General features: G+C 45.0%; 1 pseudogene; it reads right to left on the reverse strand.

The window, feature by feature from the left end:
* Positions 1 to 996: 996 nt before the first annotated feature.
* On the reverse strand, positions 997 to 4,962 carry LOC119458218 (sulfotransferase 1C2-like; annotated as a pseudogene).
* Between the last annotated feature and the right edge of the window lie 19,141 nt (positions 4,963 to 24,103).

The raw sequence follows: 24,103 nt of genomic DNA on the forward strand, positions 1-24,103 counted from the left end.
CCCAGTAAACAATGCATCTTGCAAATTCCCAGATAGGCAGCAGTATATTTTATTGTGTAGAGTTTACGAGCCTCAATCGATCATCTTGTCATCAGTCATTGCACGCTCATGCAAAGCGCTGAGAAATGTATCTTACTTCAATGCCTGTTTATCATGTTTAAGGGTTATTTTGGCATACCGCAGCCATGTCGTTCACAGATCATTCATCGATGCTCTATCAGTTCTTTGTGGGCTCGCTGCGCTCGGACGACGGAATCTCTGTACTTTGGAGGACACATAGACTACTGGCCAATTTCTGACAACGCCTGTTGTGGTCTATAGCCAAAATTCTCTGGTCGTCAGGTTACGAAGGCCATAGAAGACTTTCTGGGAAAAAGAAAGCTTGATGTTCAGTGTTCAAGCATGCTTCACTTTTATTTATTTAATTTTGTTTCCGCAGCAACTTTTCCATCCAAATAGTCATGATCCTCATTTTACTTCGTTTCTTCTAGCGAACCGCCTTGCCTGCTCGGGTGAACACTGATTAGCTTGCTTGAACACACTGTCTCAAGTCGCCCTTTTAGGTTTATCTTTGAATAAATGTCTCTCTTCGTGATTGAGTAACTTGAAAGATAGTGAACGTAAGGGAGCTAAAATTATGTTTCTGTGACCCTGCAGAACCATTATAAGAGCAAGACCTGCGAGGATACTGTAGCGAGCGGCCCTGAAAAGTTCACTCAGAAAAAAAAAACGTGTTCCTTACGATTGTGCTTAATAAGTTTATTATTCGTGGAACGTACATTGTATTCCTTCCAAACTCTGAACGTCACCGATGTGTTACGATGAATTCAGTAGTGCAAATAGTAAATAAATTGTGTGTTTACTAATTAAGCAATGATTTTTTAATAACGTGACCGATATCTATCCATAAGCAGCCTGAGACTTCCACTCTTTAACAACAGTCCCTCTCCCGCACCAATATTACGAGCCATAAATTGGCTTCGGCACAAGCCAATGCCATTCCTGCTACCTTAACTTTATTCAACAGCACTCAGATTATTCGACGGGAATGTCCTGCCAGAGGCTCATCACGTCACTTCCAGCTGTCTTCGAAGCGATGTAATGCTTCATCTTGGTTATGTGATCATCGCTAAAGTGCTCTTTCCAGTCACCTACGATGCCCTTTCTCGCGAAGTTTCCCTTCATAGGTTTGGCGAAGAATGTTTTGAAAGCCTCGAAACTCTTCAGCAGTGTCGGGTGCCACTCTTTTGCCTGTGAGGGCGGGGCACTATTGGAGCTATACTCAGCCGTGTCCTTTTTTGCCTTGTCGGCATCGTACTTGGAATTCAGAGAGTGCTTCATGCTTTCGAAAGAAACGGCCTCCACTATCGTGTCTAGCAAGGCTACGTCCTCACGAAGCTTAGCTCCATAAGCATCACCCATGAACTCTGCCACGCGAAGTATCCAAGCCCTCGTGTTCTGCTTGATGTCTTCGTAGGTGACAAACAGCACGTTAGCGTCGTCGCGATGCTCGTACCACGACAGGAGGTGGTCGAAGTAGTCACCAAAGTCCACTTTACCGCAGACAAACTTGTCGAGGAAAGTCGTCGAACGTGCCGTCTTCGTAGTGGTATATGGCGAAGTTCCTGGTGTGGTGATAGAACGACACGCAGCAGTCGTACGGGTTCCTGGCAACGTAGATGTACTTGGCATCGGGTGAGTAAGGATGCAGCCAGAAGGGCAGGTGGGTCTTGAACGCTCCGGGCTTGAGAGCGTGAACAGCGGCGTCGGCTCCCTGGACCTCGAGAAATGGTAGGCGCAGCACGGCGTCCGTTTTGTCGTCGGGCACGTCGCCGTCCATGAGGATGTTATAGACTATCTGTTGCATCCAGGAGGTGCCACATTTGGGGTAAGTGACGATGAACAGGTCTTCCGGTTGCGGTTTGTAGGCGATGGTTGATCGGACGGTGTCTTCGGGAAAAGCCTTAGCAATATGAAGGCCTTCGATGTACCTGAAGGCGTCGCTGGCCATTTCGGTGCTTGGTCTTTTAGCGGATCACTTTGCTTGAGCTGGTGCACAGAATTTGTGGCGAACCTGCAGATTGACCGCATGCGCGAAGAAATGTTCAATTAAGATTGCTCGCTTGTCACACACCCGGCAAGCCTGCAAAGCTGGACTCTAAGAGGAGGCTTCAACTTAGGGGCCACTCTGATATCTGTATAGAAATACATGGAAGACGCAGAAATGCTCTCTTTAGACAACTACGGAATTGACTTGAACATTTTCTTGCACTTAAGAGACAAAGCTACATTTAATGACAGCAGGGAGCATAAATTTTGTTCAGTCTTGAGAGATTTTACAAAAGTTGTCCGCATGGCATAAGTGAAAAAAAATTTAAAGGCTAAGTTAACAAATTCGTAACACCGCACCAACAACAGATAACGCATTTCTGTAATCTGTATATTTGGGCATCTAAAGTAAATGATTTTGAAACGTGAGTGTGCAGGATATGTGAAAATGTTAGAAAATTTGCGCAGATCTTAGCAGGTCCTACTCATACATTGAGCAGGTCCTAAGTGAACCGGTCCTACTCACAAATTTTTTTCTGAAAATTACAGAGCGGTGTACATTCTTTCAAGTGGGTATTTATATATCTCAATACTTGGAATTTACATAACTGGGACATCTTTTTGTTGCTGAGTTACAGAGCTGGTACATTACGCTTGTTTTATTTTCTAATTTTTTGATTTCAAAGATGCTTTAACAAACATATATACTCTATTAAAATCCGGAACATGCAGTCGGTGACATCCCTTTTTGTTAACAACCTGCAAACCTAATCTAATTCGGTGTAGTGGTAGTAAAAGAAAGCAATTTCTCCGTTCGCATGTATTAAGATAGGAGCTCCTGGGATAAAGCGTTCCTTTAAGTACTATGAATGGACATAATTCGGGTAAAAATTGCTTGGCATATTTTAAAGATTTTGTTATTGCTCCAAGAATAATGTGTTTTTCAAACATTTTGTAGGTCTCCTCGGATGTTTAGAAGTTTGAAAGCATGCTCTGCTTAAAACAATATTGCTACACGCGTGTTGTAGTTGGTCGTTTGAACCGGGCGCGCGGGAGCCATCAATCGAGCAAAGAGGAGGAAGAACGAACTGGGCTCGCACTGTGAATGAAACCGGTCAGTACTGCATCAACCGCTGCTGTAAATATAATCCGTAAATAGTTTTTTGTTTAATTGACCCATCCTTCGCGTAACATTGTAATGAAAGGGCGGGGTAACATTGTGGTGGAGGTGCGGCCAGGTCCTTCGCGTAACAATATTGAACTGAAACCTTCATTGGCCGAAGAATTATTTGTCAGGAAAGACGGAGAACATATTTTAAAAGGAGACAAAAAATAACTGGGAACCATGAAGTAAACTATTTTTGGGACGGAAGCAAGTCATTTCAAATTTGCTTGTTGGTATCGGTATAGCCTTTTTGAAGTTGCATAACTTTCAACCATTTCTGTAGATTTCTCAGTGGACCTAATTGCTCATTTTGCTTACGTAAATATGAGCTGAATGTTGATTTACCAATCAACAAAGAGTCTCTGATCATGTCGACAGAGTGAATGTCATACATGTAACAAAAAAAAAAAAAACATGAACCTTCCATGACAGATCTTTTTCGGTGAATAAAATGAGCATGAGTGTGGGTGTATCTAGCTGTTACAAAACTTGTGTTGCCTACGGTGAATGGCATCTTTTATGCCTTTGCTTGAACCCTCTGAAAAGACTGCTCTAATTGGCGCTGGAACGTGCTTAACTCTGAAGTTGCCAATGTATTCCACGCGCGGTCACGCAGTTGGGTGAAAACTACTTTGCAAAGTCATTATCGTTGCAAACGCGCCCGATTGTTGAGGATCTATTAATCGAAATTTGAAGGCATTGGCGGGTACTGTACAAACGACTATTTACCTCAGGTCCACTTATTCCACACCACTGATTTTTCAAGGGCTCCACAATAGGGCTGCTCAAGCAGGGTTTGAAGATCTTAGGGGAAACGTAACTAAATATGCGTAAGTTCTGCGGAAGCCCGCATGGCGGAGCTGCCTTCGCGAAAAAGAATGTTGGCATGTATGAAAAGCAGATTACCATTTTTCATTCCCACGGTGTCGCGAACTCTTCCTAGACCGTACAAATGGTCTATAGCTCTTCCGGGGCACGATAGGATTATTAGAAAGCGACAGTCTGTTAACATCAAGTTTGGGGATTATTATATGGGATTATTATATAAGCAACAGTTGATTGCTTATATCCCTTCAGTATGGAATGATGAAGGAGATATAATAAAAAAGTGATATCCACTGCGGTAGCTTTGTAGATATGGTGTTGTATACTGCTGAGCTCGAGGTCATGGTTTGAATGTCGGGCCCGGCGGTGGCATTTCGATGGGGAAAAATGTAAAAACGCTGGTGTGCTGAGATTTAGGTGCACATTAAGAAACCACATTGTTCATTATAATTCGGAGTTCCCCACTACAGTGTGCCATAGTCATATCGTGTCTTTGGAATGTGAAACCTAAATATTTACTTTGATTTGTTAGATAACAAAGTGGATACACGCATCATGTCAAACGATGATGTCGGGCACATACGAACACAGTTACGTAGGCGTGACTAATTGATAGGGAAAGACAGTGACACCGCGTAATAAATCAGGTGCGTATACGACTTTTCTTTTTCGTTTGTCTTTGGTCTCTACGTTGGAATCACAAATTTCAGTCAAGTCATTCACATTTCTACTTTATCGAAGGTTTCTGACTAGTCTATTTGTTGGTGCGCTGAAGCAGCTCCTTTAGGACAATTGGTGTTCTGGGCGTTGGTCAGTCAGTTGATCAGACCAAGCCTGCCTGAGAATGAAAGGTAGCCTGTCACATGTAGATGCCGCAAGATGCGACAGGATGCAGCACTTATGTGCAAAAAATCTAGATGCGAACGATTGAACATAATTTATTGGAGTGGTATTCTTTGTACCTGGTAGAAAGCATTTGCACGTAATCGAAATAAAAGAGCGTATACTCACCGTAGTAATATTTACCAAAGCTTTTTCGCAAAACTTTCGGGAAACCTCAACGTCAGTAAGGAACTAGCGCAGTTTGGTGCTTGTTTCAGGAGCGAGCGCTTGCAAGGCAATGCGTCCATTGCATACTGGAGATGGCTGCTTAGGTGCTTATCTAAAGGCCACAGCTGTTGTTTTCGAAGCGCTTCCTCCGCTTTAGCCAGATGCCCGGTGCGACTGTATGAATTTATCACTGTGGAGCTAGCTGTTCAATTGGAACCAGGGCACGCTTGAAACGTTGTACGCCTTCGAATAAAGCTCCCATTCAAGATAAGGACGTCAAGGAAATAGGAAAACTACTCTGCCCTTATCATTGATACATTTTCTCAGAACAGCTTTCGGAACTGTGTCGTCACTGACGACTCTACTTAGACGGGCGCATTTACGTTTTCTGTGCGCGAGGGCCACGTTGGGGCTGCTGGTGCCCTAGTCATTTTTCCTTGCCCAATAATTTTAGCGCATAGCACAGCGACATATAAAATGATACCTAAATGTATTCAAGGGTTGACTGCCCGGATGAATATCTGGCGAGGGTAGACATTGTCAAAGAGAGCCACACAACCCTAAAGATAATGAGTATTACCGAAATCAGATTCAGTTTTCTTTTCTAGCTTCTCGCTCACATCACGGACGCGAACGTCGCATCCCAATTTGATCGGTGTGTACTTGCCGGACATTGCAACTGGGTTGCTCATGAAATAATTTTTAGCGTGAACAGCTTTATTGCGCTTTTTCGGCCATTTTAGTGGTCGGTCAGAAGTCATTCGTTCGAGCTATTCGCTTGCACTGACAACCATGGTGGATGGTTTCTGCACAATTATTTGCATCCTTGTTGTCATTTTGAAAGGAACACACATTTTAACCTCTCGTCAGGCTCTGACAGCACATGTGATCCCTTCAATTTTTCCAACTTGTCTTTCTTCGTCATCTTTAGCAAGCACAACCCGGGCTCGTCCACGCACCCTTGCTTTTTCGTTTTCAATTGTTGCATGTTACCTGGAGCCTACTACCTAAATGTCACATTGGAAGGACATAAAACGCTCCTTTCATTGAATTCAGAATTACTCAATCAATCTAGAATTTTATAATAAACTACAATAAAGAACCTCGTAACATTCGCTTTATGATGACAAACTGTATAGACGCATTGCCCTTTAGGTTGACGTTCACGAAATCCAGGACGTGTAATATTGTAGTCATGAATGGACGCTTACCTTCTTTGCGAAACCTTGCAAAAGTGGCTTCCAGCTTGCATTCTTAATAAAAATATGAACGTTGCAAAAACGGCTTCCAGCATGCCGTTTCCAGCTTCCAGCTTGCCTGTGAATGCAAGTAGACCTTTAGCCTACTAAAGTGCTGTCGTAGCTTGGATCTGCCAGGTTTACTGTAATATGGAATGATCGTATGCCCTCCCACGTAATATTGCTTACTCACTGAAATACGTTCTGCTGCTGTTCACTAAGTCACGCGCTCCATTTTTAGAAGCAGCATTCAGATTAGTGCGGAACGAAAGACGCTCCTCTACTTAGGTTGAAGGGGTTAGGTACAATGTTCTGGTAAATGTGTGGATTGGGTCTCAGATTACATAAGTTGCTCTTGCGAATATTTTCCAAACAAGCTATTTCGAATGCATCTTGAACAAGCGCAGCTATTAGTAATTAGATTCTGTTTTAGCCAAGGTCTCACTGTATCCAGATTCGTTTCATTGTTCCCAATGTGCTAGAAAGTGGAACGACACCTGTTATATTCCACAGGGCATTCAACTGAACTGTGGTGCCGGCATTGCCTGTATGGGTACGTTACGGTTGCGCCGATCTTGAAGGCTACAAAATTGGCACAGTGGTATTGTTGTGTTCCATCAGATGGCGCCAACCACTTTTCGAGGATAGGGAACCTACATGCAAACGTGAATAGCACTTGCATGTAGGCTCCCTATACGAGGATGTGGCTTATTCGTGTTCCATTCTGTCGGAGGCGGTTTCATTGGCGTGATTTAAATAAATACGAAGTCTCTGTCTTTAAGATAGCTTAGGAATGTACACGAAAATTGCCTGAGATATTGCGAAGTGGAAGAAATAAGAGCAGGTTGTCTTGTGCACAAGACTGCAAACTCAAAGAAACGTCCGGGCGAATAATTTTAAAGCGAAGCTTTCTAGGTCTCACTGATTTGTCCGTGAACGCCGAAAACGCACTGCAGGAAAGCCAACTTACACAATGGAACTATCTGCGCATCTGCGCACACAATATTAGAACACTATAGTTTACATTCGCAGTTGAATCAATAAGAACAATGGGAACTGCAATGCCACGCTACCCAGACGAACTGTAGATATCCACATTGCATTACGCACGTCACGCAATGCATTCCCGGCCGTCACCATGCGCTGCACCCGCTGCCGCGGGTGCAGTGCATGGCAGAAGAAAGGGCTGCCGTACGCGAACATAAGCGCGAACGCGATCATGCCCGTAAGGCTGATCCCGTGTATCGGCAACGGCATGCAGTCCGTGAAAGTGTGATTTTGTGCGTGTAATTAACGGCTACTTGATCTAATATAAAGGCTCTGCAACTTCACGAAACGTGTCTTCATTCAACTTCAACGTTAAAAAATACAATCCTAAACAAGAAATCAAATCACATATGCATCGCATTGAGTCACTATGAATTTCTCGGGTTCGTTGCGTGGTCGTTAGCTTTGGACTTTGATTCAGTCTGCCCGGACGAAAGCTTCGCGTTCAATCATCTTTCTTTAAGAAAGGCGCTTTGATTTTTGGTTGAGGCGTTGATGACAGCACTGTCTGGCGATGAAGCCTATATATTTAGCACGGTCAAAAAGGGTTGCAGTGTTACCTTTAAGTGCGTGTCACCGAATCCCAGCAGCTCAATTTCTCAGGATCATTAAGCACGGCTTCCCTAATAGCACCATGTAGTGAAAAATTTGGGTTTGAGCTAGTTGGTGGGTCATACGTCAGGAAAACGGTGCAAAATAGGCACGGAAAGAGAACACAAACGACAGGACGAGTGCCAACTTCTAAATGAATTTATACAGAACAAGAATTCACTTTTTATGAACAGGCAAGTCAAATGATAATGATGAATATTCGAAAAAAATAACAAGAAAGCGCAAATGCGAAGTGATCAATTGCGCATGCTAATAAAAAGAAATCACCGCCCAAGCACTCCGTACTTATGGTTAACAAGCGAAGCTGAAACGTGCGGTCCCGGTGTTAATCACTGGGTGAATCCCGACGGTTCGGCTGCGACGGAAAGAATGACGTCACTGACGGTATGCCCGCAGTCCGCCGTTGTAACATTGCCGCTTGCGATTCTTGAAAATTGAATTGCTTCAAAATTAAATCTCTCTCTCCCATAAGACAATGAATGGCTCATGCCCCTTAAGCAATGGCTCATATCGCCGTAAACGCGGCCTCCCCATTACGACGACAGAAGAAAAGTGAAATTCTACGCATGAATGATGAGCGAAAACCGAGGCGGAAGTGGAAGCAGACGACGGCGATGAACGCGGGAGCAGTGGCACGAGTGCATTCGCGCGGTTGTGCCGAGGGGCGCCAACGAGCCAGCTGTCGAAGAAGACGACGACGCTCGAGCCATTGCTGATGATGATACTATCTGCGCACATTGGACGGACGGATTTTGTTTTCGCGTAGCTATATACAGCTTTGCTGTAAAACCACGTGCATGCAAGGAGTTGCGCAAGAACAGCAGTTCCTTATCGGGAAGGCATAAAGACGCCATGCTGACACAAGCATCACCCCTTCCGTAAACCATTTTTACAGGCAAAAGTAAAGATAAGACTGCGAGGGAAGTAATATAGGCCTATTATGTGAAGAGAAGGGGTGATGCTTGTGTCACCGTGGCGCCCTTATCCCTTCTCGATAAGGAACTGCTTTTCTCAGCCACTTTCTGTGCGTGTCTTTTGATAAGCATGCGCAGATGATCGCCTAGCGTTCGCGCTTTGTTATGGATATATCGTTGTAGCATTTTCACAATTCTCCCGTGGCATGGCTGTGCGTAAAAAGCAAATTCTTGTTTAGAATAAATTCAGGTGGAAGTTGGCTCCTGTCCCATCGTATGCGTTCTCAGTCCGCGTCTATTCTGTGCCGTTGATTTACTGAACCACGTTGTGCTTTGGGACGTCGAAATATAATGTTAAGCGGTTATTATCTAACCAGTCAGGCATTTCGGTTGCAATAGTCGTGGGACTCAGCCTCTATGATCGAGCAAAGCCAGGTTCTATTTTCAGTCACAGTCATCCATAGTGTGGACGCTGGAAGTTTATCATAGGTGTACATAAAATAGTATTATTCTAATTTGGTACTTGACCACAGGTTCATAATATCGCTTCCAGTAGCATTTGCGGAAATCCACTCCCTCAGTACCTTTCTATGACAATCATTAGGAATGTCTTTCTAGCTACCTACCGCAACATCACGCACGAATTCATGCCCTGGCGGCCGGTTCCTATATATAAGAAACCCCAGAGCGTTCAATACTTCCTGGGTCCATGGTATGTTTCTGCTGTTCCTATGGTCGACCACGAACTCAAAGTTGGTCGTGATGAAATCCCTGAAAATGCGGTCGCATATTTTCCCTTGTGGAGATGTCGGCAACTCGCTGCAGCATTTCTGGTTCTCTGGCGACGAGACGAGCGTACTATTTACCCAGGAACTCGGCGATCCTTCTCACTTTCAGTTTGACGTCAGTGAGCAGATCTTCGTCGGTGAAGAAGAGAACGCCGCTCTCGTTTCCGCGGGAGTACCAGGGGAGGAAGCTGTCTTCTATGTAGCTTCCTAAATTCACTTCACCGTCGACGCAACATCGGAGGAACTCGTTGAAACTTAAACTTTTGCGGCCATAGTCTGTGTTCTGAAGTGATGATACAGAGAGACACATACGTCGCAAGGATTCCTTGCCACCTAGATGTACTTCGCGCGGGAGGAAAATTTCCTCTCGTCAAAAGGCAAGTGAGTCGTGATGGTCCAGGTCGGGGCATGGCTTCCACTGCGTCAGCACCAAAGAGTTCTATGAACGGGGACTTGGCAAGGAATCGAGCGTGATCTGGGTGGTGGCTTGCCGTCGTGATAGATTCCGTATGCAATGCACTGAACCCAAGTTGTCCCACACTTTGGGAACGTAGTGACGAAGACGTCCTAGTGGAGAGGCTCGTACGTCAGCGCCGAAATGACAGCGTTGTCTGGAAAGAAGTGAGGCACTGGGACTCCCTGCACGGTTTTTAGCAGGCCCATCATCTTCAGGCTGATTTACCAGAGAAAGTCTGGAAATTGTTCGTGCTCGTTATAGTGCAGCGAGTTGACAAAGTTTGATCCAGTGGCAGGGTCAAGCACAAATGACACTAATTAAAATTTTACTTTGGTAGAAAGCAGGTTAGACTGGCGAAAGTGGTGTATGCGGTGACGTGGGTTGCGCTTTGTATAACAGAAAGCGTCCTAAAGCGAAATACCGGTAAAGGCATCGTATTGAAACTTCGGACTTAATCAGCGTCGAGTTTGCACTATGTAAGTATTAGATTCCAGTGAAACGTGACTAGATCTCGTTACTACGCTCTTAGTCAAGTCCTGTATAACGTCCGGCACATATGCGGTATATTTTCGTTCCAGCGTAAAGTACTGCATATAAACGGACTTTCAAGTAATATTATGCGACAATAGCTGCGGCAGCAGGCTAATCCCACTATATGGACGCAACGTTTATATGCAGCCCTGCAAATGTGGCGCGCAAAAAGCGTGCCGAAGCGTTGAGAGAGTGTTACGAACCAAAAGCTGCAAGGAGCGGTGAGAGAGGTGCTTTGAGGGAGAAAGAACAAAGAAAGGCAAAAGGAGAGAACGAAGAGAAAGAAGTCGTCGCCTCTGCGTTGCTTTGATGGCGAAGGAGGAGGAAAGACTGCGTCAGTCGTGAAGAAACATAAACATGGCGTAAGCCGGCGGATGAGGCGATTGTTTTCGGCGGCAATTATCGTCACATCTTTGTAACGACGACGTTATGTGACTGTGTTCAGGTTGCGAAGTGATCTGGCCACGTCGATGAACGCTCTCGGTGATGTCAGTGATGTTAAAATCTACCGTTGTTACCGGAAATTGCACGAAGCCAGTGCAACTTCGACAACTCCTGCGAGTACGACGGCTACACAGGCTATCAGTGGTAGTGGGCCGCCATGTGCACTGGATCGGCGGGCCCAGGAGTGCTTGCTGTAGAGCTGAGAACCTGTGTCTGTGGTAGGTCGATTTGTGCTTTCCATACGCTACGCTTAGTAAATGCTTAATTTCTTCCATTGCATTATTATGATCCAGCAGAATCTCGGTGATTTAAATACCTGAACGTTTCGGTTTACTGCAATTGTACGATTGCTGGCGATTTTTTTCTTGCGTAGCCAGGTGTCCATTTGTTGAAAGTTCATGCGCGAATTTTCCTTAGGGCTTGCGTTTTATAGCGCCGCTGGAAATCGCAACCTAGCGTTCTAACCATGAAGTGCACCTTTTTAAAAAAAATCCTTTTCGTTGGCTTTGCGTGAATAATTTATTGCATTTCGTAGTTGCAGTTTGTCAAACGACGGTTTTATTTTGAACAAGTTTCTGCTGTGTTACGCACTTTCCTCTGTGTAGTGTGTCGTTTTGCGTAGGTTGCTGGCTTTCCCGTTCAGTACGTTGAGTTCACTAAAATTCAAAGCCCAATTTAGCTCGAAGCTTGAGTGACGCGACCATAATCATATAACTCCGATGACAGCAGCAGCTCCGAAGTGTCGGTTTGCACTAGCCGCAGGATTTGCTACAATACCTCTCGGCGATGAGCAGTACACTCGTTACTTGTAGAAGGGGCGAAGTTCTATGCCACTGGCAAAATTTCAACAACGCGATACGACACATCGATTGTAGTAGTTTGTAGTTTCAAGTTTTATAGCAGACAGATAATCTGGTTTTCAGTACTTGCGTCGTTTGATAATGTTGTGAGAAAGCAGTGCTGCATAGCTAAAAATACTATGAAAGAAGCAAAAGAACATAACAAGTTGGACATTTTGCTTTTGTGTGGTAATTGCTATGCAGTGTTGATTTGCGACTATGAGGTACCCAACAGCACCAAAATAGGCCTTAATAAGACCTTTCTTATGAGCATATGCTTCTCGAGTTATCACATTTATGCATTTTCTTTTTATTCTCGCTTAACTAAATTGTTTTCTATACAGGACTAAAGCGGGAGGTCAACACTAATAAGAACACCACCAAAGAAAGGAGAACCCCGGGCTCTCTAGTGGAACTTTAGAGTGGACCAGAGCACCGATAAGCGAAAATCAGGCCCAGAATGGCTGTTCATTGCAGCGCGGAAATATATGCTTATGATGAAGCACACGAAGAAAAAGCTCATATTTTCCCAGCTTAAAAGTGGTGTGGGGCTCAGAAAGATAAAAGTGTTTACAATAATGCTCGCATGCGGATGACAATGAAGCAACTTCACGAACTGTAATATCCCTACAGATGGACACACATTCGAGAGTCTTTCACTAATTTCTGCTGATTTAAGAAGAGTGGGAAGTCACTCAGTTTAGGCGAATGTTAATGCAAGTGTAATTGAATGCCAGTAAGTGTAATGAAGATAAATGAGTGCCATTGAGAGCCAGCTGACAATGTAGGCCAATCAATTATTGCCTGCAAGTGTGAAGAAATATGACCTAAATAAACCATAAGGCCAAGCACAATGAGTTGAGTTCAAAAAGGCCAAGCACATGTAAAATGTGTTTGTGCATAACGTAAAGAATGCAACTGAATGTATTTTTCTCTTTAATTGCTTGCTCAGAGCATTATGTGTGTGTCTATTGTCATGGATTGATTACTTTGTTTACACTGTGTATGCGCTCATTGCATTAGGATTAATTAGGGGTGGACTTTAGTGCTAACAATGCCAGTGAAGTTTCAAATACAATGCGGTAACTTCAAAGGTCGGACACATTCGCATGTCGTCCACAATCTCTTATGAGTTATTCACATGTGAAGTGTGTGATATAGAATGTTCTGCTTTCTGTAGTAAATCATGGACACTTAGTTTTATAATGCTGACACATGCTCTTGGAGAAAAGAGGTAGAAAGATAGAAAGACAGGAAGGTTCACCAGTGTAAATAGAAGCGACTATGCGGAGGAAGGGGTATAATGGGAATGAAAGGAAACAGGAGAGCCGATATTTAAAATAGAAAGGAAGATAATGTGTGCCCATCAATGCGATGCCGTGCACTACAGCAACAACCTCCGTGTCAAGTAGGAAGGGCGTTGAACACAGTCTAAACAGTGGTGTTATTCCCCAACAAGGTGCAATTAAGCGCAGTCAAGGGTAGTTTTCTAGCCACACTACAATGAGCGCAGTCAAATTAAAGACCTCGGATCGTTATCTCGCAGCCTCAGAAGTTTACGGTTAACATTGAGATGTTTCGTGCAAGATCACAACTATATTGGCCTCGAACAACTATTGAACAAGACATAGCCCTAACAGGGCTAAGGTGAAGCAGTTTTTGAACTGTCTAACATTGAGTAGGATTTCTTTTTCCTTCCAGGTACGACGGCCACCTGGAGGTCCAGGAGTCATCAGGACAGATAACTCTGAACATATATGAATGATATCTAATGTGTTTGTGATGACGGAGCAATTATGTATGTCAAAATGAAACAAATATTTGAAAACGCCTTTTTTCGCTTGTTAGCAATGGTTACCTAAAAGATTTCACTTGAATCTCTCTGCATTCACCCAACCGCTGTGGCATGTATACGGAGTGTGCTCCGGAGGACAAAAGATTTTTCATGTTGCTTGGCTCCCAAAAGAGTTCTTCATTTCAAATACGTACGAGGTGTGTTCGAAGAGAAGTCAAACTTTTGCTAGAACATCGTTATTGCTTATTGTACTATCCCGATGGAAAGAAACGCGAACAGCGGAGCGCGTGGCCGAAGCATAACTGAAGGTATAGTGCGCGCCGTCCTGTCATCACAATTCACAGGCGGGCACATCCGGTTTGATCGCGCTGTGCGATGGTGCGCCCCCTATCCTGCGAAATTTTCGTTTCTGCTCTGCTTCTCTTTTATTTGAAAACGATGAAAGTTGACGGCACAGTAATGATGACAGCGCAAACTGTACTATCGCGATGTAAAGAAACGCGAACCACGGAAAGCGTGGCTTTTGGCACAGTCAGCGCTAGTGCGAAGATATGGGTCCGACTCCCATATGCTTTGGCTGTCGCTATTTTCAGTCGGCGCCACCGTAGCGCTAGAATCTTGTTCCGGCACTGCGAATGCGTTCCAAGTGTCAGATATGACTGGCTGATGATGAGCTTTCCTTGCCAATACCGTGCTAAACGCCACGCTTTCCGCGGTTCGCGTTTCTTTTCATCGCGATAGCACAGTTTGCGCTGTCATCATTACTGTGCCGTCACCTTCCCTCGTTTTCAAATAAAAGAGAAGCAGAACAGAAACAAAAATATTGCAGGATAGGGGGCGCACCATCGCACAGCGCGATCACACCGGATGTTCCCGCCTGTCAATGGTGATAACAGGACGGCGCGCACTATAACTTCAGTTATGCTTCGGTCACGCGCTCCGCTGTTCGCGTTTCTTTCCATCGGGGTAGTACAACATTTTAAGCACTGTCCTCCTCAAAGTAGTCCCCTCTTCTGGCAATACATTGTTCCCATCATTTATTCCATTTTTGGAAAGCCTCCTGGAACGCTTTTTCTGGGATGGTGCGTAGGTCTCGTGTTGCATTGTTTTGAAATTTCTTTTATGGCTTGGAAACGTCGTCCTTTCAACATGAGTTTCGGTTCGGGAAACAGAAAAAGGACTTCCGGGGCTAGGTCTGGAAAGTACTGTTGTTGAGGCACAACGAGAGCGTTATGTTTTGCTAGTTAGCTGCAGACGAGGAGCGACGCGTGAACTAGCACATTGTCATGTTGCAACAATTAGGTCTGGGTTTCCCGCAAAATTCTTACTGCACACAGCATCCCGCAAACGCGCTAGAATTCCTTGGTAGACTGCCTTGTTTACAATCTGACCACGTGGTAAAAATTCCTGAAGGACAATGTCTTTCCAGTCAGAAAACACAACCATTGCTTTGATTTTTTGGCGACTCATGCGTGCTTTTTTGGACGAGATGACTGTTCGCCGACCCACTGCGACGACTGCACTTTTGTTTCTATATCACAGCCATAAACCTACGTCTCATCGCCTGTTATGATGTTGTTAAGGAAGTTTTCATTGTCATTGCCAGTGGCAAGCAGTTACTGGCTGATTTAAACACGGGTCTGTTTCTGATCGTCAGTCAACAAACGCGGCACGAATTTGGAACAGACATGATGTATCCCAAGTTTGTCACTCACAATAGGATGCCATGACCCTACGGTGATGACCACTTCGTCAGCTAGTTCTCGAACAATTAAACGACGATTTCCACGAATCACAGCACGCACTCTCTCGACATGGTCATCATCTGTTGATGTGGAAGGTAGTCCAGGCTTGATATTGTCACCAACTGCCATTCTACCTTGTTCAAAATGCTCGAACCACTCATAGCACCGAATGCGACTCATACAGTTTTCTCTGTATGTCTTGTATTGAAATGTCGCTGTCAAAGTTTTGCCAATTAAGTTTGTAGCAAAATTTCACACCCACACGTGGTTCTCCAACCTCTTTCTTTGTTAACTTGGCACTAATCCGACAAACAGCTTGTGCACGTGCTCACTTAGGCGGCTGTAGCTCACCAACTAACGTTCAGAGCGAAACGCGGCAAATGGCAGTTTGTTGTCAACCCACTGCTACGTGCGTTAAGTAGCCGCAGCGTGCTCTCTCTGCTGGTTGGCGTGCTATTTCAAAAGTTTGGTTTGTGTTTGAACACACCTCGTGTATTTTCTTGCAGCAGTTTCATTATTTGTTTTTTTCATGCTAGTCATGGATAGCTATTTTTTTCATTAAAGCTGCGAGCACTTATCTGTCTAAATTCCTTAGATAACTTATCTATAGAAAATGTGACCTTAAAGTAAGCTTAGTACATATATGTGTTCTGTTCCTTATGTTGCGTTATCTGCTATTTTACATAGTTTTGGTTATAAAGAAAATGTTTTTCAATGAACGAGAAAACGGTGAACTGAGAGGTCACAACAAGAGTTGTGACCAACTCTTGTTGGTCACAACTGCATGAAGTTCATGCAAGTTCATGCGTTATGCTTGTTTCATATTTTAAAAGCTGCAGGCACTAACACGGCCCACATGTTTTTGTATTTCCTGTTGCAGTTTGTCTTTTACTTGCTACTTTCAGAGCTTGGTGTACAAGTCCCCATTCTGTGTTAAAAACCTACAGTGAAACTATGCTGGGCAGTTTGTTGTATTATAAATAAATCATTCTCCTTTGAAAAATATGTTCTTTGTCTATGTCTGCATGAACGTGTCTGCGCGAATGTACAGAATGCTTTCAGATGGCGTACACAGATGAAGTGGGCATTCCGCAAAAGCATACTTAACGTGGTAGGAGAAAAACGTGTGCTTTTAATAACTGTGTATAGAGGGCACAATCGATATAACGAAGGCAGAGACACTCAACGAATGTACATGATACCTGAATCCGAATTCAATCTCTCCAACGAGATGATTAGGTATGCTAGCGTGCATGTCCATCTCACCTGCTTGCAACCACTTCATGGCACACCTTCCTTTGCCTGACACAGCACAGCACTGCGCGTCCACTTGATACAGCGCGTGCACTTCAATACAGTCTGCACGGTGCTTTCTTTTTATTTTTTTTGACATAACTAAAAGTTGTTTGTGCATGAATGCGGCTCGTCTTGCGCACGGAGAATCACTTGCATTCCAGATAGCAGAAAGTGCTCATTTCGGTAGTGCTGACCATACTAATGTAGCGCAAGATACAATGGGCAAATCGCGGTTATTCCACGTTCATTTTGTGTCGAAGCCATCGACTTGCAAGGCAAGGAATGGAGCCGTTGTAAGCTTCGACACGTCGGCAAAATCCCGCCTTGTTATACGAAATTTAAAACAGCTGATTCGTTCTCTCAACGACAGTCACCGCAGTAACAGGGTGACCATAGCGTTTCGGCCGCACCTGTCGCATTCCGACGGAAATGCAAAACGCTTGTGTCGCTCTTTCGATGCGCGTTAAATAACTCCAGGTGACCATAATTAATCCATAGCTCCAGAACAGTTTCGGGACGCTAAGCCACACAATTTAAATTCTTTAACCACGCCTCGATTTCTTTCCTCCCTTCATTCCTTTTAGCTCGACGGCACTGCAGGTATGGCCACGGTAGCTAGTTGCAACGTCACGTGCTTGCGCCTTGCAGGGGAAGAGGTGACAACAAGCTAGCGTGAGCTAAACAGTGAAGCTTCTGATATTTGCAATGCAGTTACGGTAGGCTCACAGGCGGAGATACCGACGCGCCTTGCTGCTTCAAAATAAACACTGAATCATTAACTACAACAGAGCAGCATAATATGATCGGTTAGAGAGTATTCTTGATATTCACATAAGCTATATATGCCAGTATTTCGGACAGGATATCCCTGTTGAAGCCAGCAGAGGTGAATGGAAATATTTGTCGGTTCAACAAACTTAGACAGGCCGGCAAAATCACGCCCGCTTATTCGACGTCTCAGAATATTGGAGCCGCAATGCCGTTATACCGTAGAGGCAGCGCAACAGCGTAACCTTGAAGGAAACGAACTTAAATGTAGTTTAATACGTCAAACACTTGCCTTTGCTTCGAGTTATTGACAAATTCGACTTCGCCCTGCCATCTGTTAGCATCTGTTAGCTCAGATGATAGAGCGGCTGCCCCGGAAAGGCGGTCGTCCCAGGGTTCGAGTCCCGGACCAGGACGAATTTTTCTTGAACTGCGAGGCTTTCTTTCGAGGAACCCGTATGGGTTTCCTTTGTAGCAATTGCTGCATTTGGGTCGATGTCTCTTTTTCCCTTTAATTACTTCTCTCCACCTAGCGGGTTTCCGCTGAACTATTACGTTATACAGTGAAAGCTACATTGCTGAAACAGACCCGAAAGAGAGAATCCCACCCGCACTCCCTGAGTGTATCAGCGTTGCGCGTATACGGCGCAATATGCATCCGACTTACCATAATGAGCGTCGGCAAAGCAGAATCCGCGCACTCAGCAAGAAATACGTGACAAACCCTGATACAGGGTACTGGAAACGCCTTTGCCCTAAGTGTCACGGATCACCAAGGCAAAGAACTGGCCGCTGTCACCACCCGGGCAAGAGCCGCCGAGACCGCAGAGGAAACGCCAATCGCTCTGGCGATAACAATTTGCCCTGAAGTAGCCGTAATCCTCACTGATTCCCACTCAAGCAGCAGCACTCAAGATACTTCGAAATCATATCGCACGCGCCCTGCTCCCCGAAACCCACATCAACTGGATTGCCGGCCATCAGGGCATGACAGGAAGTGAGGCGGCACACGCCGCCGCCTGCGCGCATACCAGCCGGGCTTTCCTGCGATCCCACGACAGGCTGGCCACCAACGTTGATGACATCGCCCTAGAGTGCTCGGATCTTCTGCAGCACCACCGACCCAGCAGAAGAACGTACGCTTCACTACACAAGAAGCTGAGCAAAGAGGAAGGAGTCATCCTGCGCCGGAATAATCATGCGCAGACTGTATCCTACTGTCACGGAGCGGCATATTTTCTCGAGTTTTTGAGTGGTTTTGACGCCAATTAACGGCCGCCAAAAACGTGGTGGCCTCACTATGCGGCGTATAATTTCGAGAAGGCGACACGCCGAATTACGAGCGTCAAAAACGTCGTGACCTTACGGGGTGGCATCTCCTGGGCGTCCGCGTGGGCGTCCGCGTGGGCGTCCGCGCGGGCGTCCGCGTGGTACAGTGCCGGGGCTCGACCTTGGCGCTTGACCTTGGAGAGAGGGGAATCTACCGTCCTTCGTCCATGGTGAAAGGGGCGGAGTCAAGACTTTTGGGAGGAGCCGTGAATTAATTAGGTGAACTCTGCATACCGGCAGTTTCCCTACATAGGGAACTAGGGAAAGGAGAGGCTATTTAAGCGCAGGTTTTGGGCCCTACTGATTAGTCTAGAAGCTGAACCTATGCGCTGCTGAGAAGCCGTCGGGGGGCTAGTGCCGTCCAGTATCGCCTGGGCCGCCTGGCCACGTCGGTACTCCGAGGAACTAGTTGACGTACGAGACGACAAACCAACGTCTGCAACGAAGCTCGCGGTAATTCGCCTTAAGTTAGCTCAACCTGCTTGAGTGAAGACGTCAAATCTAGACTGCCAGGAAACCCAGCTCAGCAATCGCATCCACCTCAACAAGATCGGACCGCCAGCATTCTTTGGGAAAGCTCTGCGTGCCGACTTCACGGTTTATGGACTTGCTGCTGCTGCCCGGCCATGCGTATGACACCATTTGTTTTCTTTTGAACTTTGATTTCTTTTGAAGTTTGCTTTAGTGAAATACTGTTGAGTGTGTTCTTGTGTATTTGATCCTCAAACTGTTCATTTTGATATCTATTGTTAATATTGCTCGTATTTATTTGTCTTCATCATTGTGTTATATTACGTTCAGGTGTGTTAGTCTGTCTTGTGTTTTTTATTACTTTATTTTATTAATTTGTGTATAGTTGTCAGCTGATAAATATCTTGTGTTTTTTGTTTACACCAGACTCTGACTCTCACACTGTGTTCGCTCGAGTACGGAACGACCAACCGGCTTGTCTACCCCGTCGATCGACTTCGCGCCGACGACGAATCGGGGACAGCTGTGACACCTACGCAGCACTCGTACACATGCACCCACTGTGACATCCCAGACACTCTGCAACACATGGTCCAGGATTGCTCACTGCGTGACACATCCACCGACCCCAGCTCACAAACTCAACAAGACGACTCCAAACAAGGATGCCCCATAAAGGCTGAAGAAGAGCATTCCAACTCAGCGCACTTCAATACCATCACTGAAACGTGGGAGGCGAAGCTTTCCGCTGACGACCTGGACGACCAACGCAGTCTTGTCGCTCGGGCCAAGGAGGCAGCCCAAGCCAGAGGGTTCCTGGAATAAGGAATCTTCCCACCTAGAGTGAACCGGGTTCTGACTCGGATTGCCGTTTCAGAAAATAAAAGTTTCTTTCTCTCTGTCTCTCATAAAAATACCAATTGGGCCACATAATTCTGAGCCGCTTAGTAAGCCGGACAGATTCGATCTAAAATACCGCATAAACATTTGCGGTTCATGCGTGCCGTATTCCAAGCGGCCCTACTCTGGGACGTTTAAATGCGGGCCGCATATATGCAAGAGCCGCATAATATAGGCTACATACGCAGTAGGCCACTTGCAGTGAGCCATTTATAAGCGTCAAAATTTTGATCTACTTTCCGCGTTAAATGCGTTGTTTTAAGCCGGTATTGACTAAGAGTGTAGTTACTTGAAGTAAGATCATATAGAGATTACATAACTGTTCATGAAACACACCCTTAGCAGCCCTCGCAGACTCTTCCTATATAAAGAAGTATCCCAGATAATCAGAATTCCTGCGGAGTTCATTTAAAAAATGATGACACTATAGTTCCGAGGTCCGGTGCCAAATTAAAGTGTGAAGGTCTGGTTTTTATTTTCTTATGTACGCAGTGGACGTTGGATACCCGTAAAAGCATTAAAATGGGTAGTATTGACTCAGAGATTACAGGAAGAAAATGCCCATAATATCGGCATACAATGGGTTACGTTGATTATATAAGCACATAAATTACCAAATGAAAAATGAAAGTCGTAATAAGCAACAATCGAATAAAGAGTGATGTCTCAACCTGAAATCCTAGGCACAACATGAAATGCATAAAAAAACTGGTTGTTCAATTCAAATAGTGCATATGGGGTTCAAAGGAACAACAACAGTTGCATATCTCCGAAAGATAGAAACACCGTGGTCAAAGAGCTGACAAAAATTTCATCCAGGTTCCAGGTGAGAAAATAAAACGTTGGATTGGCAATAGTAATCGACTATCGTCATCTAGTTTGGTGTTGTCGTTGGATCGCCGGAAGACTAATTCATTTCTTGTCAAAGGGATCTTTTGAGATCAACAATAACTCTTCCTGCTTAAGAAAACCCCAGCTGTATGAAATTGTTTATCACGACTATACTAGCCTGTCAAATCGGTGGCGTCCTCGACCACGCTTATCGCCCCTTGACGCGCATTCTTTTCAATGCTGCCATTTTAGTAGTTTTGTCACGAGATTTATCAATATTCTTGTTTGTTCAGTGACCAATTTTTCTATTTACTGATCGGCGACCTTTTTTAGCGACCTGACTGACCAATTGGCGACATTTTATTGACTTCGAAGTTAGGAAAGTTCGAAATTGATATTCTAGAGCTGATTTTATTATTCTAAAGCTACGTGTGAGTGGCCGAAATTGACTGTACGACGTGTGGGCTCTGTGACCACGATGAAGCAACAGTTGTCTTCACATTGATGGTCTTAATACGGTACTTCACAGCATGGTTGCCTTCGCAGGATCCTCAGTGTGTTGTCCCACTTGAGCGACACGCTTCAAAAAAGAAAAACAAATCTTGGCAACGCTGATTATTTAACTCTAGTAAAGCAATGGTTATCCCTCAAGAATATCATTCAGTATTGTTTAAACAAAAAATGTCGCAGTTTCGCCCGAAAGGCGAAGCATCAATTGCGATAGCAAATTGGTAGAGAGCTATTCGGAGTAGGGATAGTAGAGTAGTTTTATCGGCCGCATAAACTTGGACACATTCGCGTTCTAACTGAATTGACAAGCGTGGTGTCATCGCGCACAAGCAAACATGAATAGATCACACTGAATGACCGCAGACAACGACTGTCAAAACGCTGGCGCGGCCGCTGTAGCGGGCGAAGAATCGTGCGGTTTATCGCTTTAACGGAAACTGAGCGGCATTTACAAAGGTCAGAGCCGTGAGGAGATAAGAGACGGTGCGGGCGACGGCATCACAGCCAGTGCAAGCGTATTAGTTGGCAGAGTTTTTTTGCTTTCGCGTGGGAGATTGCGTTGGCAGTTCTCCTTGCGCTGGGTTGCAAGATAAGCATTTGGTGCCGTAGCACAGCGTCGCCCCGCCTCCCTCCCCCCCATACCCCCACGGCCTTTTGGGCGACAATCGCGTTTGCTTTCCGCCGTGCGTTGGCTCTCCGTGATAGCGCGCGTCCCCCGCGCGCTTTTACTCGTACGGCGCCCGGCGACGATTTTATCGCCCTTGGGATCTATACGGAACCTGACGGCGACGGCGACGACGACGCCGACGGCAAAAATCCCGTTGAAGTGTCCATATAATTGCTATCGCAATAAAAAGTTCTATCTGTTAGCAGTACGCCGATCAGTGTCGTTTTGCACGTGCTTTACAAAACCTTTTGTCAACTGCCTTCCAACTTTACTGCCTGCAGTCTGACAAGACACTATTAAAAAGAAAAAAAAAAAGAAAGCTGTGATAAGTATTGCTTTTTTATTTCATTTGTCTTTTTTTATTTCGAGAAATGTATCATGTTCACAAACTTCCTTCCGTCTAGATATAGGTCATCATTGGCGACCGCTCGTATAGCAATGACACCAATGACGACCGCCAACAATGCAGCCACTCCAACAAGGTGTTTCAGGCCGGCGCGCAAACAAATGATAGATGCAAATTACGCTGCAAATGACTGCCTAACCGCGACATTTACTGTAAAAGGGGCTCACGCTGTCGATGCTGCAGTGGTGCTTTAGAAACGATGTGATTGTGATACCAAAAAAAGTGCTACAGAGAATGTTTGAGCAAGCAAGCATTTTCGAAGCGGCGAGGAAACTGGGAGGGGCGTGTTATAGCGTAAACGAGACAAGGAACGATAAATAGGGCCCAAAGAGGAAACTGGTAAACCCTCTACAATATAGGTGGGTTGCAGCCTAATTACTATAGGTTACCGGAATGCGGGACATTTGCGTAATTTTTGGCACACCATTGACTTAATCTTTAGAGTTTTTTGAGATTACTGTACAAAAACGCTACAGCACATAAAAACCACAGGCAAATTTTTGTTTACAATATATAAGTTTCTACATTGCTCTGTGTAGGCCGGTTCTTGGAACGAATTGTTGCAGGAGTAACCGAACAAATGCAAATATCCAGTTTTTATTGAAGTAAAAATAATGATGACGGTGGTATCTCTTCACTATAGTGCGTAGGAAACGGAATAATTATCAGGTCTAATTCTAAAGGAGTATGTGTGACTGGCTAACTGGCCGCCAATGTATGAACATGCTATTGCGACAGGAACTAGACAGGAGGCTTTGAAATATTGTTTGACGAAGCGTGCGCGTCTGATGTTCATAGATCGCTATTCATGTCAAGACGGAGGTACACGCAGAAGCAGGCGATGGTAGGTCAGAGGGAGTCAGTTTTCAAAACTGTGGCAAATTTCTTGCTGTACCATTTTTAGAGGACACACAACGCCTCTTTCGGATTCAACCGACATACTGAACATCGCGAAATTGCCAGTCCTTCTGGCTTTTGCAAGTACCATAATGTTTTATCCGTCCGAAGCTTAATACCGCGAAAATGGCTTCCGAAGGCTCAGAATAATTGGATAACAGCCTGATATGGCTGCAGTGGAAGAACGGAAAGTTTATTTGTGGCCAGGCAAGTACGTGCTCATTACGTTATATCGGGGAAGTCTCACCAAGCTTCTTCGGGAAGCTATTCCTTTTGTTCCTGTTTTAGACTCAACCATGTTGATTTGACATGGTCTTGTCGATGTTGGAGAAAGGAGACCCTGTAAGGCCCGTACGTATTGAAAACAACGTCCATTAGTGCGACATTTTCCTATGAGAGCCAGCGTACCTACACCTACTACGGCGGTGGGCAGCAGAGGACGCCAGCACGTGCCTTGAGACTGGGAGAGCGTTCTGAGGTGCACGAGTGCCATAGAACACAACATGCGACTACTGTCATCAAGCTGGCG

This window comes from Dermacentor silvarum, chromosome 7 (assembly GCF_013339745.2).
Source record: "Dermacentor silvarum isolate Dsil-2018 chromosome 7, BIME_Dsil_1.4, whole genome shotgun sequence".
Taxonomy (NCBI): Eukaryota; Metazoa; Arthropoda; class Arachnida; order Ixodida; family Ixodidae; genus Dermacentor; species Dermacentor silvarum.